The following is a 25668-nucleotide window of genomic DNA, read 5'->3' on the forward strand; positions in this document are numbered from 1 at the left end:
TGGTTTACCTTGATATACAATCCAGTATACTTCATGTTTACGCTGCGGCACACTGCGATTTCCCTGCCTTCTCTCACGTCAGAACCATAAAGGACCTCTTTCTTCCCATTAACCAGGTTTCTTACCTCTCTGCCTTCTTGCCTAGGTATGGAACATGTAGGTATCTATATCCGCTGGTGCTAACAGATGCTGTTTTTATTTTTTTTTTTAACGTTCAACTCAGTCACTTTTTATTGGATGCAAAAGCATTACAGCAAAAAAAAGCTGAATATTTATCCCACATGTTCTTCATTCAGGACCAAAGAAAATAAAAAATACTCATGCACTCAAGACAGAGAAAGAAACTTAAAAAACATGACGTTTTCACCTGTGCACACCCCAGTATTCTTCCCTTAAATCTGTAAATCAGCGCCTAGACGCCTCCGGGTAGTAATGCGCTATATAAATATATAAATAAATAAATCAATTAAAAAAAAAAAATCTTGTCACCTGAAGCTGACTTGAGCTTCTCAGTCGTTTATTTGGTATAACAAAAATATAGACCTTCGTCCATCACTGTCAGCACTTCGTTGGCCTCTGCCTTTACTGACTTCTACTGTCTCTGCTACCCTACCTTCTTTCTGCTCCCTTCATTGGCTTACGAACAATACCGAGCACATCAAGTAGATTCTTTTTTTCAGCACTTTTCACGTCCGAGAGCACTTAACATCAAACCATTTCAGGTGCTCAGGGAGGAGCTAAGCTACAGGAGCTGATAACAAACTGCTATTGTCTGCGTGATGGCGATAAATGTAATAGTCTCCTCATCAGATGCTGATGGCTCTAAACAGGTTCGGATCTTCTGTTGTCGGGGTTTAAAAAGAGAACAATTAAAAACCTTAGGGTCTCCCCTGATCAGATCAAAATAATGAGCCTGCAGATATGCTAGAATGCGTCGGCTGGTTACCCGCCCCTTCGAGTACTACTAGTGTCAGGGGTTGTGATCACTATATGGACTATGAAAGATCTTAAAGCAGAGTGGTGACCCTCCCAGCGTGGCCGAAACAAAGATATAGTTGATGATTGTGGCATGACCCCAACCTTTATAGGGGAATTACAGTTTTAAAAGGTTCCGGCCTTGCGCGGGTGATGCAGGCACAGCTCGCTTTATGTTTGGAACAATCAGCGATAATGGGCTTGATAATATGTCCTTGTGGATTCCCATAGCAGCCCAGGTTAACACCAGAACCTGGGCTGCTATGGAAATTCATAAGGGCATATTATCAAGCCCATTATCGCCGCTTTAGCAGCAGTTTCCTGCCGATAAAGCGGCGATAATGTTATCGCCTGTTCTTGATAATATGCCCCTTAATTCCGTCAGTGACCGTGTACTCCTGCTCCTCTGGTGCCACAAGCACAAGACAGGAACACACACGGAGAGCCTAAGTGGGGGGTCTCTAGTGTGTGACTGCAGATCCCTGCTACAGTTTTGAAATTCCAATAAAATGTGTTGCTCTAACGTGCAGTGATTGACACTTTGACTGCCTGACTGTGACTTTTACATTGCCCTCTGCTACCTGAGTGTGTGGCGTGCTGCAGCAATGTTGATTTGACCCCTTTGTGTGTACTCATATTTAATCTATAATCTGGCTTGGAGCATTTGAAATGCTTACCCAGCTCCGCCGTAAACAGGGCTCTAAATCTCATCATCTGGTCATATATGCACCTCCACCAATTCGTCCACAAATATCCCCCCCCCCCTTCCACTACCCACCCTATTGGCTAAGCCAAAAATAGCTCGTTTGCAGGCGAGACCTAGTGGCATGACCAATGCTTGTTTTGTGTCGCCGACTAAGGTTTCTAAACATCTTGTTACAGCCTTCGACCACTCGCTTTGCTGTTTGACGTGCGGGAAATGAGATTTTGATCGATTATCGGATCTCCTTGTGCGGGAGTTTACTACGTCTCGCGCAGTACCAACCCAGACTCCCCCTCCTGCGCCTTGGGTCAGGGCGATTGCGGACTTTTTCACCTCTAAGATCCAGCGGATCCAGGACTCCTTCCATGTGCTGGAGCCTGAGATACCGGGTCGGGTGGAGAATACCGCTGCTACCCGACTTAACGCAGGTGTGGCCTTGGCAGCTTTCCCTCCTCTCTCGCTGACCGCCTCATTTGACCTGATGGCTGGGCTTAAATCAGGTTCCCCTCGGGATGCCTGTCCGGCAAAATTTTTGGCTAAAATGGCAGCTGTCATTAATCCCCTCGTGAACCCCCTGTTGAATTGTTCTCTTGCACAGGGTGTGGTTCCCCAGGCCTGGAAGCAGGCCATGATCATTCCCCTGCTTAAAAAGCCTGGCCTGGATGTGGAGGTGTTGGCGAATTATAGACCTATTTCGCTCCTGCCGGCTTTTGCGAAGGTCATTGAAAAGCATGTCCATAAGGTGCTTGCCGATTACCTGGAGTCCCACGACCTACTGCACCCTACCCAGTCGGGTTTCCGCGCCAATCTTAGCACCGAAACAGCCCTCCTGGAAGTCTCGGAGGCGATTAAGGAGGTGCTGGATTCGGGCGGGAGAGCGATGCTGGTGATGCTAGATCTGTCGGCGGCCTTCGACACCGTCCCTCATGAGGGTCTTCTTGCAAGACTCTCAGAGGTTGGTCTCCGAGGGACGGTGCTCCAGTGGTTTCGATCTTTCCTGGCAGGCCGTCGACAAACGGTCTGGGCTTCTGCTTGCTCCGCCGAGATGTCGCCATTGGGTGTCGGAGTTCCTCAGGGCTCTGTCCTGAGTCCAACTCTATTCAACATCTTCATGACCCCTCTGGCGGCATTGGCGGAGTCTTTCGGGGCCCAGATCGTTTCTTATGCCGATGACACCCAGCTCCTCTTCACCTGTGAGAGGGGTGCGGACTTCGATGGAGGTAGGATCCAGGGTTGCCTTGAGGCTGTGTTTCAATGGTTCCATCACAACAGCCTCAAGTGCAACTCGGATAAATCTGAGGTCCTCTTCTTTGGGTGCAGTTCTGATCCGGACTGGAAAGTGTGGTGGCCTGAGAACATGTTTCCACCAGCAAGTTCGTCCCAGGTGGCTAAAAACCTTGGGATTAAGATCGATAATGGCCTCACACTACGTTCACAGGTAATCGGTCTCACTGGTACCTGCTTTGGCCTACTCCGGATGCTACGTAAGTTCCTTCCCCTGTTATCGGAGGAACATAGGAAGATCACGGTGCAGGCGATTATAAACTCGAGAATTGACTATTCCAACGTCCTTTATCTCGGCTTGCCAGAGTATCTGCTCCAACGGTTACAGGTTGTCCAGAATTCGGCAGCACGGGCCATCTTTGGACTATCTCGCCGTGCCAGAGCCTCGGGTCTTCTGGAGGCTCTGCACTGGCTCCCTGTCCGGAAGCGGATAATTTTTAAAACTCTTACTCTGGCGCACAAAGCCTTGCACGCCTCCGGAGCAAAATACCTGCAGAAGACGCTGGCCTTTTATTTGCCTGCCAGGTCGCTCAGGTCTGAAGCCTTGCTTCTTGCGGCGGTTCCTCGTGTGAAGAGAGCCCGCATCGGAGGCCGCTCTTTTAAACTACTAGCGCCTCAGTTATGGAATAAACTGCCTGTGTCCCTGCGCAGCATTCCTAATTTGTTGGCCTTTCGGAAAGGGCTTAAAACCTGGCTCTTTTCCTCTTAGTTTCGGTCCCTATTAGGTTTCTTTTATCTCTGTTTCTTATTTTCCCTGTTGTGTTATGAGATTAGTGTGCAATCCAAAGCGTCGGGACACTCTTCCGAGTAGCCGCACGCTATACAAAACCCCTGCATAACATAACATAACATAACATAACATAACATACCTATCTCATTTGTCCCTTTTTGGATCGGTTATTGACTGTCATTGAGTAAAAGGCAGACCAACATAGGTTAAATCAACCCCATAGACTGACGCAACTCTGAAGAATCACTTACGACTGGAAAAGTTTAAAAGGTTTATTATAAAACCAAAATCAGTTGCAAATACAAACACCTCAATATAATGTTCAACAGGTACACAGGTACAAGAAGGAACATGAACTCTCTAAAAAACCTCAATCGACAAAAGAAAACAATCAAAACCAATTCAAAAATTCATAAGTTGAATATCATTGACGCAAGGTGAATCTGAAGCGTCATTTACAGAAAGAAAATGAAACAGGTTAAACTGTCCCTACACTATGCTAGGTGACATCCCTACTTAGCAAATCTTTACCTAAAAAGGTGTCAGCAGTTTGACTTCCGAAGAAGCTCAAACTCTCTTAGACTCTGATGGAAACCTATGTCGCGTAGCAGTACCCTTTCTGCCTACCCATCCGCTCTCTAAGGGTCCTCAGGCCATCTGCTCTGCCTTCTCCCCGGGGTGCTGTCCCTAATACAAAATCTCAGTATGGGTGGAACGCCCCTTTGAGACGCCCACCACGTACACATTTCACGTGGTCCTGCTTCTGTTTTTTTCCATAGTTTCGTTTCTTTGAATCGTCTGTTAAGTTGACCTTGCTTCCCAGGCGCCGTCTCCATCGTGCTGGTACCCCCATGACATTCCGGTCGACTCCTCCGGACCAGAGCCTATCTCCTCAAACAGAGCTCTATTCATTACAATTGTGATTGGTACCCCCCTCGCACCTGGAAACAGACACTTCGAAACAGGGCCCCAAATTCCAAGCTTCCCTTATCTCATTAGGCCGTAAAACTTCGACCAGCATTGGCAATTTAATTTAACGAGACTTTTGACTCTTGGCTCGCACGTGCAGATCAAAGCTATCCCACTATCTCTCCAAGCCCACTAAATTATATGCAGTGGTCTGCACTCGGTGAACTCTTATTTCTTCAGTTTTAAAATAATATGTTAACACACCACTCTAAGATTATACAGTACACTTCTATAAAAATATTGCCTTTAACACACATATATATAAGTAAGCAAATCATTGAATGATATCGAATACATGCTATATGAAAGATACAATGGTATATTTTCCTTCTTAAACAGTGCCATGTGGTCTGCACGTTTCTTCATTTTACATTTCATCTCTTTCTCCGTTTAGTAACTACATACATGAATTCTGTTTAACGCGTCTAATGTTCCTAAGCATTTTCACACATTTCTACATTAGCCCACTATGTATACGGGCTTTCTAATTCTAATAAACACTCTAGAGTAAATACAGATACATTTTCTCACTCCTTAAGCTACCTAGGCTAACGTTACGCCATAGGCTTGTAAATATGATGCAGACATGATTTTCATTCAAATTGCGCTCTCTCAGTTCCCCCCTTTGATGACCTCTAGGGGTCATCACTAACACCTCAATTTGAATATTTTACACAGAACTGGTTGCAAGGCTCCCCCTTTTTATCGTTTCTAGAGCTCTCAGACTTCTATATTGATGATCTTGCATAGCAGCTAACCTCCTTTCTTGCTCTCTCATGGACCTTTGCAACCTTCTTGATCTATACCATTTATACAGCCTCACTAAACCCCACAATATAATTATGCAAATTAATACTATGAAGATAGGCTTCAAGATGTACCAAACAAAGCTTTTTCCGAGATTTGCAAACCAACCTCCAACTTTACCCATTCCATGACCTACTTTTTCCCACACATTTATCTTTGTTAAGTCTTCCATTTCTTGATGTATCTTGGTAATATTTTGTATAACCTTCTCAAGAGGCTTTGAATTGTCTGGAATATAAGTGCAACATTCCTGGACCTTCAAAGCCTTGCAGACTCCGCCCTCTTTTGCTAACAGAACATCTAAAGCAAGACGGTTCTGAAGAACCATTGCCCTAATCGATTGCATCTCTCCTTCCACCAGCATCAATGACCTTGCAGTACTGGCAGACAATCTATCTACAACTGTAGCTAATCTCCTGATCTTAACATCATTAAGTATCAAACCTAAAAGAGGAAACATGGCTCCAAATACGTCCCCAACTACCTCAGCATCTCCTACATTCCTTTTCCCTCTTGCCGACGCCTTTCCTTCTATGATCTCTAAATCCTTTGCATGGTATATTTTGGGGAAGACAATTGCCAAATAACACAAACCATACCAATTGTCAGGCAATTTTACATAGGCATTTCTTCCACATACAAAATATACATTAGGAATCACCTGCATCCCTTTCATGAAATCTTTCGTGTAATATTCTAACCGAAAAGCATGCTCACAACTAACTTCACCTACAAATACACTCTCATAATATGTTTTGCTTCGGGTCAAGCATAACTTTCCTTTCTGTGTTCTATCTGAAGCTATTGGACCATTACTGCCCTTCTTTTTGTGTGCCTTTTCCTCTTCGGTCCAATCTGTTTTCCATTGTCCTGACATCTTTAAAATCTTCTGCCTCCTGTAACGGTCATCAACTTGTCCAATGAACTTTTTCTCGATCTCTGACACTTTGCAAGTCAGATTATTTCGGCGTGCATATGAAGTATCTAATGTATCCCAAGGAAGAAAGAATTTTGCCAATCTATCTTCCTTCTTGTAATAGTCCCACTTATTCATTTGCTTATAATTCGGGACTTCAGGCAGTACCGAATCATAATTTGAAAAGTAGTACTCAAACCCCTCTCGACCATAAAATATATTGAGCAATAAACTACATGTTATCCCATATGTCAGTGGAATGTGATGATATCTGATGCCTTCATCAACGGAAGCCGGCAATTGCATGCAGACATAACAATCTTTGGCCTCCATGGCATCAATATACTCGTACAATAACTTGGCATATGCGTTTGTCCTGAAATTTCCCTGCGACTCATCTATGTGTAACCTACAGGGCTTCTTCTGCCAGTAACGCCTTTTCACGTATCACATTGCTCTCCTCCTTCTTTCCAACAAGAGCAGGTTTCAAAGTCGTTACAGGCTTTACATCTGTTGTCTCAGTTACACTTGCATGTCCCACTATGTATGATACAGTAACTACTATGATTATGAGAGAAATTACTACTGCTATAAGTGTGCCTATTATGCATTTGGCTCTACGGTTTGGACTGCCGGTCTCCATGGCATCAGACAGCGTAGCTTTTTCTTTTTAAAACAAAGTCCTTTTGAGGTCTTCACTCGGCTCACATTGATTTCTCAGTCTGTGAAGCACTCTTAACCAACAAAGTCTCTTTTCAACAAAGTCTTTTTCCTCAGCGACAGACAGCCCTAACCCTTCTCCGTCCTCTAAATGAAATCCCTAATTTTCTTCTTCTTTCCACTAGGCACTAGGTTATCTTCTTTTTTTTTTTACTGGCTTAATTACAAAGTCTTTAGGTATCTACAATGATTCTGGTGCCAGCAGCTCTAATGGCATATTCCAACAGTTCTAAGCGAAGGATGGTTTCTTCGTGTGCTGGTACTGGATGACCCAAGGTTGGAAATTCTAATCTATTCAGCACCAGGTCCTTGATCCGACTTAAGTACAGGGGGACGGGGAGTGTGAATGTCAGTAACCCTTCAGTTTCGATTCCAGGTGTCAACAGCCGTACTTCCACCGTTACAATTGGATCGAGATTGGTCACCTGCACTTCCCTCACCCTCCCGGATCTCTGTCCCCAAGACATCTGCTGCTAGGTAGGTCCACTCAGGAGTGGCGTATCTTCTGCAGGGCACACGTACCCTCCTTGATCTTCTCGGACTCTCGGAGCCTGAGTCCGTTGCACCTTCGTCTAGATCTGAGTCTTCAGAAATCGGGACAAGGGTTCTTTCTGGATTTGCTCTCAGGCTTGACCTTCTCCTTCTTTCCGGCCAGCTAGCTTCTCCACTCCTTGTCCTCCTGCTCCTTGTTCTTGCACTTGACTCTTGACCACTTACAGCTTGGTCAGTGTCTGACTCGAACTCCCAGCTGCTTTCTCCCTCTGAGGCGACTTCAGTTTCACTGGTGTATTGACCGTCCTCAGCCTGGTCAGACACGCTCTCAGCCTCTTCAATCACCTCTACAGCTTGACTTTTCCCCTCTGTGGCTTCTCCGCTTTCAGCTGGATTTTCATCCGAGAGAGGAGCTGTTTCTTCCAGAGGTGCTGGAACTCTTCGGGTGTGTGAGGCGTGGATCCAGTTGGGCAAGCCTCCACACTTTACTGCAGTGTTCGTGACCAATATGACTTGGAATGGTCCACGCCAGCGCACGTCTAGATAGTTCTTCCTGACGTGTTTCTTCACCAGGACCCAGTCCCCCGGACACAGGTCATGGCACAGGTCCTGAGCTGATGGAACCTCTGCAGCCTGCACCTGAAGAGACACAGAATGAATGGCGTCAGATAGTCCCTTGCAATAGTCCAGGATCAAATCATCTGTGATGTTCAACAGTGCTGCAGTTGGAACCGATGGCAGTCTCATAGCCCTCCCCATTAGCACCTCATGTGGGGAGAGACCTGTCCTTCTATCTGGTGTGCTACGTATGCTCATAAGGACGAGTGGAAGTGCATCAGGCCAGCTCAAGGATGTCGAGGAACAAACTTTGGCAAGTCGGGATTTAATGGTGCTGTTGATCTGCTCCACAATCCCTGAAGCTTCTGGTCGATAGCTACAGTGGAGCTTCTGGTCTATACTTAGGGCTGAACACAGCATTTTTACTATTTCGCTGTTGAAATGTGTTCCTCTATCTGATTCCAAAGAGGCCGGCACCCCGAACCGCGGTATCAGTTCTCTAAGCAATAGCTTTGCTACTGTAAGTGTGTCGCACCTACGTGTGGGGTAAGCCTCAACCCATCTGGAAAATATACAGACAATCACTAGGACGTATCTGAGGCGATTGCACTTGGGCATTTCAATAAAATCTAGTTGCATTCTATTGAATGGCCCCCCAGACCTCCCTATGTGGCTCAATGTGACTGGTGTTCTCTTTCCTACATTCAGTTGCTGACAGATCACACAACGCTGACACACTGCTTCTGCCGCTACTCTAAACTTCGGGTTGTACCACGTTTGTCTGAATACCCTCACCATGGCATCTCTACCTATGTGTGCTGGTCCATGCAATCTCCTTGCCATTGGACTAACGAGTTCGTTTGGTAACACTGCCCTCCCATCTGCAGAGATCCAAAAATCCATCTCACTCTTGGTACAACCTGCTGTCTCCCATGCCTTTTTCTCAAAATCAGGTGCATTCTCTTGGATACACTTCAACTCATCCCAAGTGTCTACAGTTTCCAACAACATAGTTAATTCAGTCCTTTCCTGTATTCCCCCCACTTCTACCTCAGTGAAGGAATACCCTTGTTCCGCACAGTAACGTGCGACTTCATCTGCATACCTGTTGCCTTGCGACACAAAGTCAATATTTTTTGTATGAGCGGTACATTTAACAACTGCAATAGCTGCTGGACCTTGTAGTGCTTCTAACAATAATCTCACGAACTCTCCATTCCTAATGGGAGAACCTGAGGAGGTCATGTAACCTCTTTGAGACCATAACTGCCCATAGTCATGAACTACCCCGAAACCATACTGGCTATCGGTGTAAATGGTGACTCGAATTTTATTGCCTGCTAAACAGGCACGGGTCAAAGCAATGATTTCAGCTACCTGAGCGGAATGTACTCCTTCCAGGCAGGCGGCTTCCACAACTCCGGTAATGGTACAAACTGCATAAGCTGCTCTCAGCTGACCAATATCGTCTCTTACGCATGAGCCATCAACAAAGAATATTTCATCAGGGTCGGTCAATGGCTCATCTACGATATCTGGTCTTGGTTTGGTGCATAGTTCAGTTACATCAAGGCAGTCATGATCTGTACATACATCATCATCATTTGGAAGTGGCATTAAAGTAGCAGGATTCAAAACAGAGCATCTTTTTAGGGTCACGTTCTCGGCAGCCAAAATGACTTGCTCATAGCGAGTGAGCCTGCTATTCGTCAGATGCTGTGTCTTGGTCCTGGTCATTAACAATTCTACAGAATGCGGTACATACACCACTAACTGATGTCCCATAACTACATTTTCACACCTTTCAATGCTGACACCCGTTGCAGCAACGGATTTGAGACATCTGGGCAACGCTGTGGCTACTGGATCTATGGTAGCCGAAAAGTATGCAACTGGTCTACGGGCATTTCCGTGTATCTGGGCCAAAACTGACAAAGCACAACATTCCCTCTCACAACAGTAAAGTAAGAATGGTTTTTCATAATCAGGCATTCCTAAAGCCGGGGCACAACACAAATCCTCCCTCAGCTGCAGAAACGCCATCAAACAATCTTTGTCCCATGGTACCGGATCGCTCACCCCCTTGTGCGTCAGTTTTTGCAAAGGTTTTGCCTTCAGTAAAAAGTTAGCTATCCACTGTCGACAATAACCGACCATTCCTAGGAACATCCTGACCTCTCTTTGTGTTGTGGGCGCACTCATTTTCATGATCGCCTCTATTCTGTCTGGAGACACCTTCCGTTTTCCCTTTTCAATCCTGTGGCCCAAGTATTGCACTTCTGTCAGACAATACTGCAATTTACTTGGAGACACCTTGTGTCCGTTCTCGGCCAAGTGATTCAATAAGGTGATGGTGCCTATTTTGCAAGCTTCCTCAGTTTCAGACGCCACAAGTAGGTCGTCTATGTACTGGACCAGAACCGAGTTCATGGGCAGTACTAGACTTTCAAGATTTTTCTTCAGCAGCTGGTTAAAAATCGATGGGCTTTCTGTATACCCCTGGGGAATACAACACCATGTTAAAACGCGATTTTCCAGCTTAAAAGCGAAAAGATATTGGCTTTCCTCATCTAAGGGGATTGAAAAGAAGGCCTGGCACAGGTCTATCACCGTGAACCATTCAGCTTGGAACGGTATCTGAAACAGTATCACTGATGGATTCGGTACCACTGGACAACATGAAACAACTATATTATTAATTTTTCGAAGATCCTGCACTATTCTGTATTTCCCACTAGGCTTCTGCAGACCCATAATCGGGGAGTTACATGGGCTTCCCACGATTTCCTTCAGTATTCCCTGTTTGATCATGGATTCGATCACGGGCTTTATTCCTGCAATCGTCTCCGGTGTTAACTTGTATTGAGGCGTTCTTGGATACTCAGCATTTGCTTTTACCATGATCTTTACCGGCTCTACCCCTTTGATCAGTCCTATTTCTTCTCCAGTAACATCCCACCCCTCAGCTGACACCGCATCTCTCAAGTCCCATGGAAGCTCCTCCACCGTCAAGGTAGGGTATAGTTCCTCGCATACCTGTGAGTTTGCAACCTTAAAATCGGCATCATCATCATTAGTTTGCACTTCTACTCCTTGAGGTGTGCAATATATTGTACAATTTAGTTTACATAACAGATCTCTTCCCAACAGACACACAGGACTGGAATCACAAATCACAAACTGGTGCTCATCACTGTACTTCCCTATTTTTACCGACACTGGTTCTGTCAGAGGATTCGTCATTCTCCTATTCGCGACTCCTACCACCTGGATCGTCTCTCCCGACATTGGCAGACCTGGGACCACCGCCGATCTCAGAGTGGATCGAGTGGCCCCCGTGTCCACCAAAAAGGTCGTAGGACATCCTGCCACTTCAGCCTCCACGTATGGTCCCCTCTGGTCTACCTCTAAGGCTGCCCCTAGAGTACAGTCTTCTTCTCTATTCACTCGCTGTCCCGTAAGGGGATCAACGTAGTAACATTCCTCTCCTCCTACGAACAGTGGCAGTTGTCTATAGGTTTTTCCCCCATTTGCGATACGAGGTGGTTGAGGGTACTGGGCTCGAGGAGTCTGAGTCCCCCCTTTGATAAACTTTCCCTTCGGTATCGTTGTTCCCTTCACTAGACTGCTCTGCACATCGTCTTCCTCTGGTTCTAATTCCCCAGTCTCAACATTATAGGGACACTCGCGTTTCCAATGTCCCACCTCGTTACACTGGTGGCACCTAGTCGTCTTTTTCAGTGCTGCAATATCTATCCTAGGTCTCTGTTTTTCCTCATCGTCTTTACTTTGGTTATTCTGCTTTTTCCCTAGGGTTCCGTTTCCCTGCTGCCGCTGTCCACCCTTTCCGGCTGACTGCATCTGTACCAACATCAATTTCTCCTTAAGTTTCTTTGCTTTCGAGTCTATTTCATAGCTGCAGTACCTTGCATACCTCAGGATTTCATCTAAGGGTTTGTTTTGCCAACAAATCAAATGCTGTTGGATCATCAAGCTAATGTCAGGTCTCAACCCCAGAACGAACTTTGACACAAATTGCCCTATGTCTTTAGGGTCCATCACATCCAACCCACTGTACTGTTTGAATGCTTTCAACAATCTCTCGTAATACTCGTGGACCGTCTCTTTAGGTTCCTGAGTGGTTCGATCTATTTTAACCCAGTCTATGTCCTGCAACGGCACCTTCTCTTTCAACCATGCCATTACCCTCTCATACTTTTCCATGACTTTCTCTGATGGCCCATTCGTCTGGGCATCTCTATCCGGTTCAGAGATGGGCCACTCAACACTAAGCTTACATGCCGTCCACAAATCCCCTGGTACTACAATGTCAAACAGGGTGTTCAAATCGACCCACAGCACTTTAGAGATCTTCACGAACCTCTCTACCTGTTTGTACCACTCCACGGGATTTTCCCTCAGCTTAGGAAAGGAATTGGTAAATGCCGCTAAATCCCCCCTACTCCAGGGCACATGCACGTAGTTTCCATTCGCGATTTCTCGCAAAGGGAAAGCTTCCATTCGCATTAGCCCTCCTCCTGGGGACATCCCAATCGCACTCCTTCTGACAGTTCCCCTCTTGGACCATCTTTCCTCCCATTTATCCAAATCCCTCCACGTTCTTATACCCAAGATCAGTTCCTTTATGTGTATTTTCAACCCAATCGTTCTCCGCTCGTCTAGGTCCTGATCTGTGCAATTCAGCCTATGGTTACCCTGTAAGGCTTTTGTTCTTGATAAGTCTATCATATACCTGGTTGCCAACTCAGATAATCTTTCATGTGCTGACCTCGCCTTCCGAGTAACATCCTTTGCCATAAACAGTACCTCATCTTGTTCATACAGGTCGATTCTTTCCATTGGCAATGTGCCGTCTATTATTTCGTCTAGATCTGATTTTAGACTGGTTACATCGAGTCGTTTTGCCTTTACCTCAGCTCTCAGTACCTCACTCCTAGGTGGTCCGTTTACATCCCTCTCACCCCAACTCCGAGTCCTACGTCTAGGCACAGGTGAGCTATGAGGAGTCCTCCTTGATTCCCTTTGTTCCCACCTCTCTAAGTCCCAAGCTTTTCCATCTTCCCTAGGTGTATGGTGGAACAATGTTCTATTTCCCACCACTCCATTCTGTCCCTTGGGCTCTGCCTCTCTAGATGCGAGGTAGGATCCCCCGTTACGTTCTAGGTCACCGCAAGTCCCTTGCTGTCTGGTGTCACTCAGTAAACGATAAGGTCCCTCACAGCTCTCCATGTTTCCGCGATCCCGTCCGTGATCACTGGACACATGGTGAGACCCTTCGCGACTCCCCACACTCCCGTGACTCCAATGTTGCACATTTTCGCCCGGTGTATGGTGAGTGCACCTGTAACTGTTTCTGTACTCCTGTGTCCTTCGTTCTCGCTCACTAAGGATGGGGCGCGGCACCCCCCCACATCCTGTACTCTTGTCTTCACACATTTGTCTATTGCCACCGATGGTATGGCAAGTATCTCCTTTGCTTCCTTGACTCCCTCCCTCCCACTCCGGACTACGTTCGCCAGCTCCGCAGTGAGAGAGGATCCTGTTATCTTGGTCTCTCCATTCGGCTTCTGTTTCTATTCTTTTATTCTGAGTCTCTACGGCAGCGTCCCATTCTTTCAGGTACTCCCTTAACTCCTTAAAGGATTTCGGTCGCGGTCCCCTCAGATCCATCTGTCCTCTCTGACCCCCCTGCTCTATTAAGGGATCCGTTACTGAATCCAATGGGGTACTCCGACTCCTTGGTCCTAGCAACTGCCTTTGAGAATTAATCGTATTGTTCCTACTCTCCATCTCTGCCCTTTCCCTGTCCCAACGTGCCTGTTCCTCCTCCTGTGCTCTCTCTGGGTTGTAGATTGACACTACAGGGCCTATGGTAACAGGTACTTGTAGAGCGTCCGGCAGTTGATACGACCTTGCACACTCCGTTTCCGGCACTTTCTGTACCACAAACCTTCCGACTACTCTCTGCACTGGACTAGGTTGAGGTATTTCCTCGCCTTTCTTAGGTTCCCAATCTGATATGGGGAGCGGTCTATATTCCCCCTTCCCGGCCCCGTCCACCTGTTGTAGTTCAGGACGTTCGGCCTCTCTATTGTACGGAGGTGGTCTGTCTGATAATAACCTATCTATCAGACTATCATCCGTCTCGCTCTCATCATCCTCCTCTGGAGGCTTCCTTTCTCCTGTGACTTCCATCACTGGGTACAGTTTGTCTGCCTCTATTCTCTGCACCCTCCACTTTTTAGCTTCATCATCCCATTTAGCATCTTGCACTGCTCTTACCGATCGTCTCACTCTTTCTTGGCGCCTGTTCAGGCTCCGATCGTACGCCGCCCTGAACCATGCATTGAGGGCTTCGAACTGTGTTGGCCTGGGTAGAGGTCTCGTTGCGAGCATTACCGCTTTCAGCTGATTCAATGCTTCTAACCTAAACGTCCCGTATCTCGGGAACGTCAGTTCCTCATTTCCCTCTGTTATCTTGCTCCACTCGGAGATCCACAGTATCGTGTGCAACCCAACATTCACGGCCATATAATGAGCTGGTGTACCCTCCGGCGGGGCTTCTTCCCCAGCATACGCATTTCCCCTGTCTCTCTTAAAGATCGCCCTTAGACATTTAAAACACTTCATTTTCAAGAATCTACGATTTTCCTTAATTCTCTTCCTTATTTACTTCCCGATGGCGAACCACCAATCCCTGCGCGGCTCTCGCTGACCAGCCTATCCCAGCGCGGTTCTACAGCAACCAGCCTATCTCAGCGCGGCTCGCTCTGACGTCACTCGTCCCCTTTGCAGCAGTTCCCCTCCTTTCTCAGCTCGTCTCCCGGTCTTGCATGCGTCCCATTCATACACCGAAAAATTACTACTTCCGACCAAGCGGTCACTTTTCTTGACTGTACGTCCACAGTCTAACTGTAATTGTCACCTCTTTTGACGAAACGTCTTTCACAAACGTTCAGACGATCGCCTTAACTGATAGGTTACTTACACACAGTAAACGTCCGACCAGCGTCCGTTACTCATACACTCACTCTTACGTTCCCCCTATCACGGTCCTGCGGGCGATCAATGGTACCTCATGACCCCCTTCACAATGGTAGACAATTACTCTGGATGTCCGATACACCCGAACCACTTAAGCCCTTCTCTGGACTTAAGATTTTCACCGGTTGCGCGCGCTCATAACCGTCTCACAATCATACTACAGGCATTAAACTCCGCTTGACATTACAACACAGGTACAACACAAAACACCGCAATCTGGCAACGCATGACCCTTATACTCACTCTCGACCGACTCTGCTGCTTTTTCTTTCTCGCGCCGTCAGCACCTTCTTCGGCAGGTAGCTCTTCTTCTGGTCGTCGATGACTAGGGGCCTTGGGGTAATCTAGACCTAACCTAGGTTGCCTTCCTCAAGAAGCCAACCATCTTTCTCTGCTACCAACTGCGGGAAATGAGATTTTGATCGATTATCGGATCTCCTTGATACCTATCTCATTTGTCCCTTTTTGGATCGGTTATTGACTGTCATTGAGTAAAAGGCAGACCAACATAGGTTAAATCAACCCCATAGACTGACGCAACTCTGAAGAATCACTTACGACTGGAAAAGTTTAAAAGGTTTATTATAAAACCAAAATCAGTTGCAAATACAAACACCTCAATATAATGTTCAACAGGTACACAGGTACAAGAAGGAACATGAACTCTCTAAGAAACCTCAATCGACAAAAGAAAACAATCAAAACCAATTCAAAAATCAATAAGTTGAATATCATTGACGCAAGGTGAATCTGAAGCGTCATTTACAGAAAGAAAATGAAACAGGTTAAACTGTCCCTACACTATGCTAGGTGACATCCCTACTTAGCAAATCTTTACCTAAAAAGGTGTCAGCAGTTTGACTTCCGAAGAAGCTCAAACTCTCTTAGACTCTGATGAAAACCTATGTCGCGTAGCAGTACCCTTTCTGCCTACCCATCCGCTCTCTAAGGGTCCTCAGGCCATCTGCTCTGCCTTCTCCCCGGGGTGCTGTCCCTAATACAAAATCTCAGTATGGGTGGAACGCCCCTTTGAGACGCCCACCACGTACACATTTCACGTGGTCCTGCTTCTGTTTTTTTCCATAGTTTCGTTTCTTTGAATCGTCTGTTAAGTTGACCTTGCTTCCCAGGCGCCGTCTCCATCGTGCTGGTACCCCCATGACATTCCGGTCGACTCCTCCGGACCAGAGCCTATCTCCTCAAACAGAGCTCTATTCATTACAATTGTGATTGGTACCCCCCTCGCACCTGGAAACAGACACTTCGAAACAGGGCCCCAAATTCCAAGCTTCCCTTATCTCATTAGGCCGTAAAACTTCGACCAGCATTGGCAATTTAATTTAACGAGACTTTTGACTCTTGGCTCGCACGTGCAGATCAAAGCTATCCCACTATCTCTCCAAGCCCACTAAATTATATGCAGTGGTCTGCACTCGGTGAACTCTTATTTCTTCAGTTTTAAAATAATATGTTAACACACCACTCTAAGATTATACAGTACACTTCTATAAAAATATTGCCTTTAACACACATATATATAAGTAAGCAAATCATTGAATGATATCGAATACATGCTATATGAAAGATACAATGGTATATTTTCGTTCTTAAACAGTGCCATGTGGTCTGCACGTTTCTTCATTTTACATTTCATCTCTTTCTCCGTTTAGTAACTACATACATGAATTCTGTTTAACGCGTCTAATGTTCCTAAGCATTTTCACACATTTCTACATTAGCCCACTATGTATACGGGCTTTCTAATTCTAATAAACACTCTAGAGTAAATACAGATACATTTTCTCACTCCTTAAGCTACCTAGGCTAACGTTACGCCATAGGCTTGTAAATATGATGCAGACATGATTTTCATTCAAATTGCGCTCTCTCAGACGTTATAGGTCCTTTTAAGTATTCCGCCTCTTCCTCAGAAAGTTTACGTTTTAAACTTGTTCGACTTCAAGGAACAGTTGTGAAACACACGCAGAATAACTATTCGTGCTACACCCAGTTACACCCCGTGGCACTGAAACCAAATAATTTGAATTTGAATTTTGAATTTTAAAATATTTATAAAGCGCTCTTATACCGAAATCGGTTTCATGGCGCTAAAGGCAGAAGACCAGTGGGTGCAGAGGAAAGGGTTATACGGCTACAGGTCTGGAGAACAGGAGGGTTTTCAGATGTCTGCGAAATTCCAGGTAGGAAGATGACGACCTAAGAGAAAAAGGGAGTGAGTTCCAGAAGGAAGGAGCCAGCACTGCAAATCTGGCCCCACCGGACTTCTGTTTCCTAAAACGAGGGACTGACAAAAGGGCCAAATGAGTGGAACGGAGTTCTCGGGAAGGAAGGTAAGGGGAGATGGCTTCACACAGGAAAACGGGAGCGGTCCCTGCTCTAGTCTGGTAGGTGATACATCCAAGCTTAAAAAGGGCCCTCTCCCTCACTGGGAGCCAATGGAGAGACTGCAACAGAGGGGTCGTATGGTTGAACCTGGGGAGTCCGTAGATCAGGCGAGCCGCCTGATTCTGAATTTGTTGGAGCCGGCGGAGCAGATAAGCCGGCGCCCCATTGTAGATGACGTTCCCATAGTCAAGGCGCGAAAGCACCATGGCCATGAGGATGAGCTTGAGTGCAGCAGTTGAGAAGAAGCGGGCAACCTTTCGGATGATCCGCAGGGAAAGGAAACAGGCAGATACAACTGCATTGATCTGCGTGTGAAGGGTAAGCATGGGATTGATGAAAATACCCAAGGTTTTAACCTTGGGAACAGGAGTAGGGGGAGGGCCAAGGGCAGGGGGCCAGAAGGAAGGGGACCAGGGACTGCAACCACCCCCCGTCAGGACCAGTTCGGTCTTGTCCGGATTCAGTTTGAGGTGGTTGCAGTTCATCCACCCTTGGATAAAAAGCATAACCTTCTGGAAATTAGAAGCTGAGGAAGGAGAAGAGGAAAGGTTGAAAACAAGTTGGAGGTCGTCGGCGTAATTAAACACCGAGACCTCCATCTGCTGTAAAGAAAAAATGAGGGGTGAAATGTACAAATTGAAAAGCAAGGGGGACAGGGAAGAGCCTTGGGGAACTCCGCAAGTCACCCTCCTAGGAGGAGCAGAGAAGTTAGCAAGATGGACAGCCTGTTCCCTGTCCGTCAAAAAAGAGCGGAGCCAGGCATAGGCCGAGCCCCCAATGCCTGCCGCTTCGACACGGGTCAACAAGATGTCATGGTCCACCGTGTCGAACGCGGCGGACAGGTCTAACAGGACTAGAGCCTGTGGCCGGCCAATGTCAATGCCCTCTCTTAACTGGTCCATCACCGACACAACTACCTTCTCGGTAGAGTGCAGCGGGCGAAAGCCCGCTTGGCGAGCGGCCAAGCAGCCTGTGGATTCCACAAAGGAGCTCAGGGACCTGGTGATATGAGCCTCTGAGACCTTAGCAAGGTAAGGGAGGAGAGAGATCGGGCGGTAATTGGCGGGCGCAGAGGGATCGGAGCCAGGCTTTTTCAAAATGGGAATGATGACTGCTGATTTATGAGCAAGGGGGACAGTGCCAGAGTTAAGGGAGTGATTGATGAAAGTAAGTGGTGGGGAGTAGCAGTTAGAAAAAAGCTCTTTAAGAGCAAAAGCAGGACCAATGTCCCGAGGGGAGCCTGATTTGATCCGCGCTAGAAGAGGGAGCAGAGAGTCTCGGGTGAGGGGAGGGAACTGAGTAAAGGAGGGGGGAGGGGGGGGGGAGGGAACAGCAGAGGGTACCATGGGTGGGGGAGGAATGTTGGCCCTAATGAGGGAAATCTTCTCAAAGAAAAAAGAATTAAGGGAGTTACAAAGTGTTTGGGACGGGGGGATTTTAGAGACCACCCTGTCAGAGGCCGCCAATTCATGAATAGTATTGAATATCTCCTTCGGTTGGTTTTCTGCTGCCAAGATTCTGCCAGAGAAGTACTCCGTTTTTGCTTTTAGAATGTCGTGTTTGTACTCTTTTAGGGACAGGCAGTAACTAGCCTTAAGGAGGGGGCAGTAGGTGCGCCGCCAGGCGCGTTCCGCTCTACGGGTCGCCAGTTTTTTCCCCCTGAGGGCGGGAGTGAACCATCGGTTGGCCCCATGGGCGCGTTTAACAGTCACTCTCTTAAGGGGGACGGTGGAATTACACGCCTTTAAATAAGGCACACTTCCAAGTGCAGGAAGAAACACTGCCAAGGATTGCGATACCTGATTTCTCAAAAAGAGTTTACATTTTTCCTATCAGAGAAGCGCCCGAGGGGTGACGTGCCAGACAAAAATATCATAATTAATTTCCTAGGAACCTGTAGCCGCAAGATTCTGGCAAGCAGCCAGTTTCAGCTGGTATATAGGGCCATCCCTCTTCCCGCCTGATAAACTGTGATAGAAAATACAGAATAGGTGATTTAGTGCTAATTCTAAAGTTTATAAATAGGTCCAGATTCCAAAAGTAAGTTGTTTTAAGAATGCAGAGTTCGGTTTCTTTATAATCAAGAAAGCCTTCCTTTAAATTCAGGGTTTGCTATATGAGTTAGTAAATCCAGTGGCATACCAAGCTCAGGTGGTACCCGGTGCGGACCCCCACCCCTCATTGATGACACCCAGGGCGACCCACACCCACCTTCCAACGGCACTGAGTAAATACCGAGGGTTAAACAGAGCTTAATTTGTAAAAAAAAAAAAAAAAAAGTGCCAGGGCCTAGACAAGAGGCAACTGCAGCTTGCAACACCTACTGCCCTTGCCAGCACTTTCAATAACACTACCAATATAACTGATAACCATCACACTGCTACACCTGTGACAAATCAGACTATTTCATGCACCCAGTGCTATAAGAACGGCTTGGACGGCAGGTATTAGCCATTTTTAGGTCTCGCCTGTCGATGCGCATGCGCATCGAGCAAGCGAGACTATGGGGGCTTATCCACTCTTTATCCAACTTGCAAGGAATCGTGGCGATTCCTTGCAGTGCCCGTGACTTTTAAGCTCAATGCGCATGCGCATTGAGCTTAAAAGCGCGTGCACATCAGTTCCCTCATCCGCACGTCGCATTTCTCCTCCCCCCTCGCCCCCTCCCCTGCCCGCCGTGTCGCATTTCTCCTCCCCCCTCCCCTTATCTGCCTTCCCTGTCTGTTCCCTCTCCCCGCTCCGCCCCCTCCCCTGCCCGCCGTGTCGCATTTCTCCTCCCCCCTCCCCTTATCTGGCCTTCCCTCCGTCTGTTCCCTCTCCCCGCTCCGCCCCCTCCCCTGCCCGCCGTGAGCCCCAGGGATTCCACATGGCGATAGGCCTCAATGGACTTACTCTTCAGTCTGAACCTCCCTGTCAGCCAATATGCCTACTCCGCTAGTGCCCACATATCCTGCCAAACACTGGCGTACGCATTCCTGTAACGAGCAGGGATCTCCTAGCAAGAGCCTTGTGCACACGTGGTGAAGGAAACTCTGCGACAGAGGCCCGACCTCGCAACTTCCAAAATGTTGGCCCCGGGAAATCCTCACGTCACCGGCCCCTGGCGGGTCTCCACAGTAAGTTACTTCACCCTGCAAGCCGGGCTTGGTACCTCTGGAGCGGATCGCTCACTACCTGCTCGCCGGCTCGTGCCCTACCAGATTGCGGGGATCGAGAGCAGGCAAAGCCTTGCATAAAGTGACGCTGTCTGGCCCAAGCAACCCCCGCTGAGCATACTGCGCCCCACGCTACATCAGGGTTACCTCAAGTACGCTTATAAATCCACCTCTTTCATACCCCGAGCTACTCTGCCTGCATCCTTGCCTGAAGCGCACTTTTCCTGTCACTCTGGGCTATCTAGGCCGCTCCGACACCATCGCAATTGTGGCGCTGAGAACTATTCCGCTACCCTGAACTCTGCAGTCTGGCGGGCAAAGTTTGGTGCTGAATGCCCATGGAGTCGTTTCCTCTACTGCGGAGGGGGCTGGATGCAGCAGTTACACTGCATGTAGGGCATTTCACCAGCACAGTGCCACTTTCCTCTGAGCTTGACGCCCTGGGCCCTCTGCATTGTGGCTGCTGTAAGATATTAGACCTTGCCCCTACGCCATTGGCACTCGTTCGCACGTTTTCCAAGCGCAGTAGCGGATGCATCGTATCCACAACGCATGGGTAATAACTTGTTGAATTGAGACGTCTGATCATTGCTCCAGGGCCTGCGATACTGCACTACCTTGTGCTTAGCTGCTCTCATTCTAGGCTGGCATCCCTGCACTGCTCATCTCCTGTGAACTCTACAGTGGTTGTGCATAAATTTAATGTACCTGCTGGACATGGTGGGGCATGTACTCCCTTTGTTTGAGTGGTTCGTACTTTGATCCTTAACGTCATTGTGCGAATCACCCTTCTTGCAGGTGAGGGCCCCACCTTCCACCCATAGTAAGGACGCAGATACATAAGCACCCTTCACTTGTTGGGCTTGTGAGATGCACCACCGCTGCTGCTGATACTCGGACGCCATTCCACCTTCTGTTTGAGGAGCCAGCGCGTGTGCGCTTCCCACTCCTGTTGGACACTTTGTCCCCAGTACTAACTGCTCCTACGATCATGGGTAAGCCAAATGGCCGTCAACCCAAACTTGTTTTCGAAGCCAAAAAAGCTGTTACATGCTCTGACTCTGAAAATTGGGGACAGTCAAGTGTTGAGCCCCTGCCCGCCGTGTCGCATTTCTCCTCCCCCCTCCCCTTATCTGGCCTTCCCTCTGTCTGTTCCCTCTCCCTGCTCCGCCCCCTCCCCTGCCCGCCGTGTCGCATTTCTCCTCCCCCCTCCCCTTATCTGGCCTTCCCTCCGTCTGTTCCCTCTCCCCGCTCCGCCCCCTCCCCTGCCCGCCGTGTCGCATTTTTTTTAAAATCACCACTTACCCCCTACTCCCCAGCAATGCCAACACTGACGCCGTGCTCGGTGTTTCTCTTGTTATTGCATTGGTTTGAGTTCGCTGATTGTTTTGTAAAGCTCTCACCCACCCTCACCCTCACTCACCCTCAACCCCTCACCCTCACTCACCCTCACTCACCCTCACTCACCCTCACTCACCCTTACTCACCCTCACTCACCCTCACCCACCCTCACTCACCCTCAACCCCTCACCCACCCTCACTCACCCTCAACCCCTCACCCTCACTCACCCTCAACCCCTCACTCACCCTCACCCTCACTCACCCTCACTCACCCTCACCCACCCTCACCCTCACTCACCCTCACTCACCCTCACTCACCCTCACTCACCCACCCTCACTCACCCTCAACCCCTCACCCACCCTCACTCACCCTCAACCCCTCACCCTCACTCACCCTCAAACCCTCACTCACCCTCACCCTCACTCACCCTCACCCTCACTCACCCTCACTCAGCGCAACCACAGCATCTTCACTAAATATATTTAATAAACTTTAAGCTATTGGCAATATAAAATAAAATCCATTTTATTTACGTATTAATTATTAATTTTTTTTTAAAGCCATTGATTTTTTTTATATCAATACATATAAGTCACATATAAGTCCCGTTAATACAAAACATGTTGCTTTACAAATGCTAGAGGTGTCACATTTACAAAAATTATAACTATTGGCTTTGTAAAGAAGAAAGCTATTAATTTAGCTATTTAGAAAAAACAACACATAAATAAAAAACAAAAAAATAAATAACACCTATAGCTCAAACTTTACTACTGCGAGACCTATTGTATTTCCAATGCTTGTTTTATGTTGTAGTGAATGAACAAAACAACTGTTCTTGCCCTGATTTCTAAATGAGACTTACAGCGCCACCATGTAGCAGACTGTCAAAAGTGCCGGTGCTGACAATTAAGTGCGAGTGCTGAGCACTGGAAACCACTGGCCAAAATGAAGCACTGGCTCTGCGTTTTATAATATTATTTAGCTTCCACCACTTCCTGGAGCACAAACTTGGCCATGGTTGAACAAATATGTCGACGTTCTTGATAACGGTCCCAAGAGAGCTAAAAACATTCTCCTGCTTCACTACCTTACGGTAGATTACACTCAAGTGACTATCCTAAGATTGCAAGTGGGGCATAGGACAACACTGGTAACCTCACGTTTTTATGCCACTGACATCCTCCCCTTAACCCAGGAACGTCATTTGTGGTGTTTGGGTGGTTCAGACCACTTGTGGGCAGCAGCGCCTTTTTTCAGGTTTGGAAGTCTGGGCACAGGGGCATCTTGGCGTGTATCCTAACCACCTAGACCCATCTAACCGGACCACTGGCTTTCCAAGGATCAAGTCCTTTGTCTCCACCCAGCTGATAGGACATGATTTCCATTATACTGCACTTTTCCTGCGACAAGGCATATTCTTATGTCCACTAATTTCCTCATTACCTCTCGGAAGCCTTTGAACTTATGTTTTATGATTTCTAAAGCTTTTATAGGGTCTTTTGGGGTCTTTGCACCAAATGTTTTCTGCAATTTCAGGGCTGTTCTTCGAGGCAACAACAGGTCTCTCACAGCTTTTCAAGATCTTAAGATGCTTAGGAGGAAATATCCTAGTTTTAGTACTATCCAATACTCAGTTACATGTCAGAATATTGTTGCTCAAATGTTTTCTAACAAAAATATTGTGGGCAAAATATCATTCAAAAAATATTGCTTTGTTGGGTTTAAGTTTTCTGTTTTTAAGTCCAATACAGCAATATCTTCGTTATCGATATTTAGGCAATGATATTCTGGCACCATATAGAAAGTCAATTATATTATTTTAGAAACATCATTCTATTTATTATGAAGACAGGGAACCCAATTAGGGTAGGCTGGAATTAATAATCTGTTTAATTAACCCTTGATGCCTCCTAGCTTTCTCTTGGACGCAGCAGTGAGCAGTGCCTGTCAATGGCGAGCAAGATCCAGTGATGGAGAACCAATTTTAGGTCTTGGCTAGACAGCGCTTGGGCAGTCTCTTTGTGACATGTTGTATATACTTTGTGGGATTCAGCCCGCACCTAGGCTTCCCATTGCTCAATCGTCGCTCTCCAATTCTTTCTTCCCATTTGTCTTTGACATGCTTGCGTCATATCTCTTCCTGTGTTTATCCCTTCCCAAGAGCATGGACCAATTACCATATCAATTCACTGGTCCCATTTTAGCATCTGTTTTAGGCCCTCTTTTTTCCTTTGTTGAAAAGCAATTCACACTATCAGTCCTGTTTTCACTTTTTTCCGAGCTCTGCTCCGTTTCTGTAAACAGGCCTGTAAATCTTGCTCTTATTTGGTCACATTTGCTGAGCATTCAAAGACCAAGATACAATGTCAGATGCTGTTTTCTGAGGGATTTGTCCGTGCCCCCACCCATCTCTCATCGCTGCATGTTTATTTGGTTAAGAGCACTTCACATGAGTGCTCATGTTTTCACTCCAAGCTCTGTTTCTGTGAGAAGATTGGTACATTTTGATTAATGTCCCAGCGCCCGTCCACACACCCCTTCCCTCATCACTGCTTGTTATTTTATTGGCAGAGCAATGGCATTGGCATCAAGCATTACCAAACAGAAAAGGAATCTGCTGGCTTAAAGAAAGAGTTATGCTTTTTAAGAGTGTCATTGTTTTATTCATACATATTAATACGTACAAAAGAGTAACAGTGACACTAGGCGTCCAGTTTTTGTAGGATTCATGTTATCTGTGAAGTTAGAAATCCAGTTTGACAAAAAAAGTAACTTGCCAACACAGAAGTTGTTGTATGAATTACCTATTTCCTAAGTTGTAATCCTTCCTGGTAGACAAACACAATGGGCATGTTGTTGAAATTGTGAACTAGCTTTCAAGATTGCACTCTTCTTTAATAAGGTTATCTATTGAACCTGAAATTAAATATATGAGATATATATTTACTAAGAGTAGTATTTAAATTTAGAAACATGTTAATCCAAGCTCAGATATAGGTAATATTATAGCCGATAGTAAGAAGAAAAGATCTGCATTAAGCACTTTTTACCTTTGTTCCAAGAAGGATGGGTGTATTTGGTGTCAGGGAATAGTTGGTGTCAAATGAAAAGGAGTGTTAAATTCCACCAGAATAGCATTGCAGTGAAAGAAAGCCTTTTTGGCATAATGGTGTTGCAGATTTTAAACCTCCTAATGCGCTATGTATCATGAACTCTATTTCAATGTTTAGGCTCATATTTTGGATTGGTGTACATTTAAATTCTGTATTTGTTTATTTATTTTAGCCGTGCACATCATATTAAGTTACCCATTTTGCCACAGGCAGCCATGATTGGAGACTGACTTATTTTTTTACAATTTGTTGGCTTGCCTGGCACTCTTCTTTACAGCCTCGTAATTCATAATTGCAGGTTTAGCATCACTTCTGGTCCTCTCTGTGGAGTAGGGACCCAGCACTTATTGAATCAACTTAATCAGTGCCCATTTGCAGCTCCCTACGTGATAGAGGTACTATTTTGTTCTTTTAAACTTTTAGTGCCATG

This window comes from Lissotriton vulgaris, chromosome 5, assembly GCF_964263255.1.
Source record: "Lissotriton vulgaris chromosome 5, aLisVul1.2, whole genome shotgun sequence".
NCBI classification, from domain to species: domain Eukaryota; kingdom Metazoa; phylum Chordata; class Amphibia; order Caudata; family Salamandridae; genus Lissotriton; species Lissotriton vulgaris.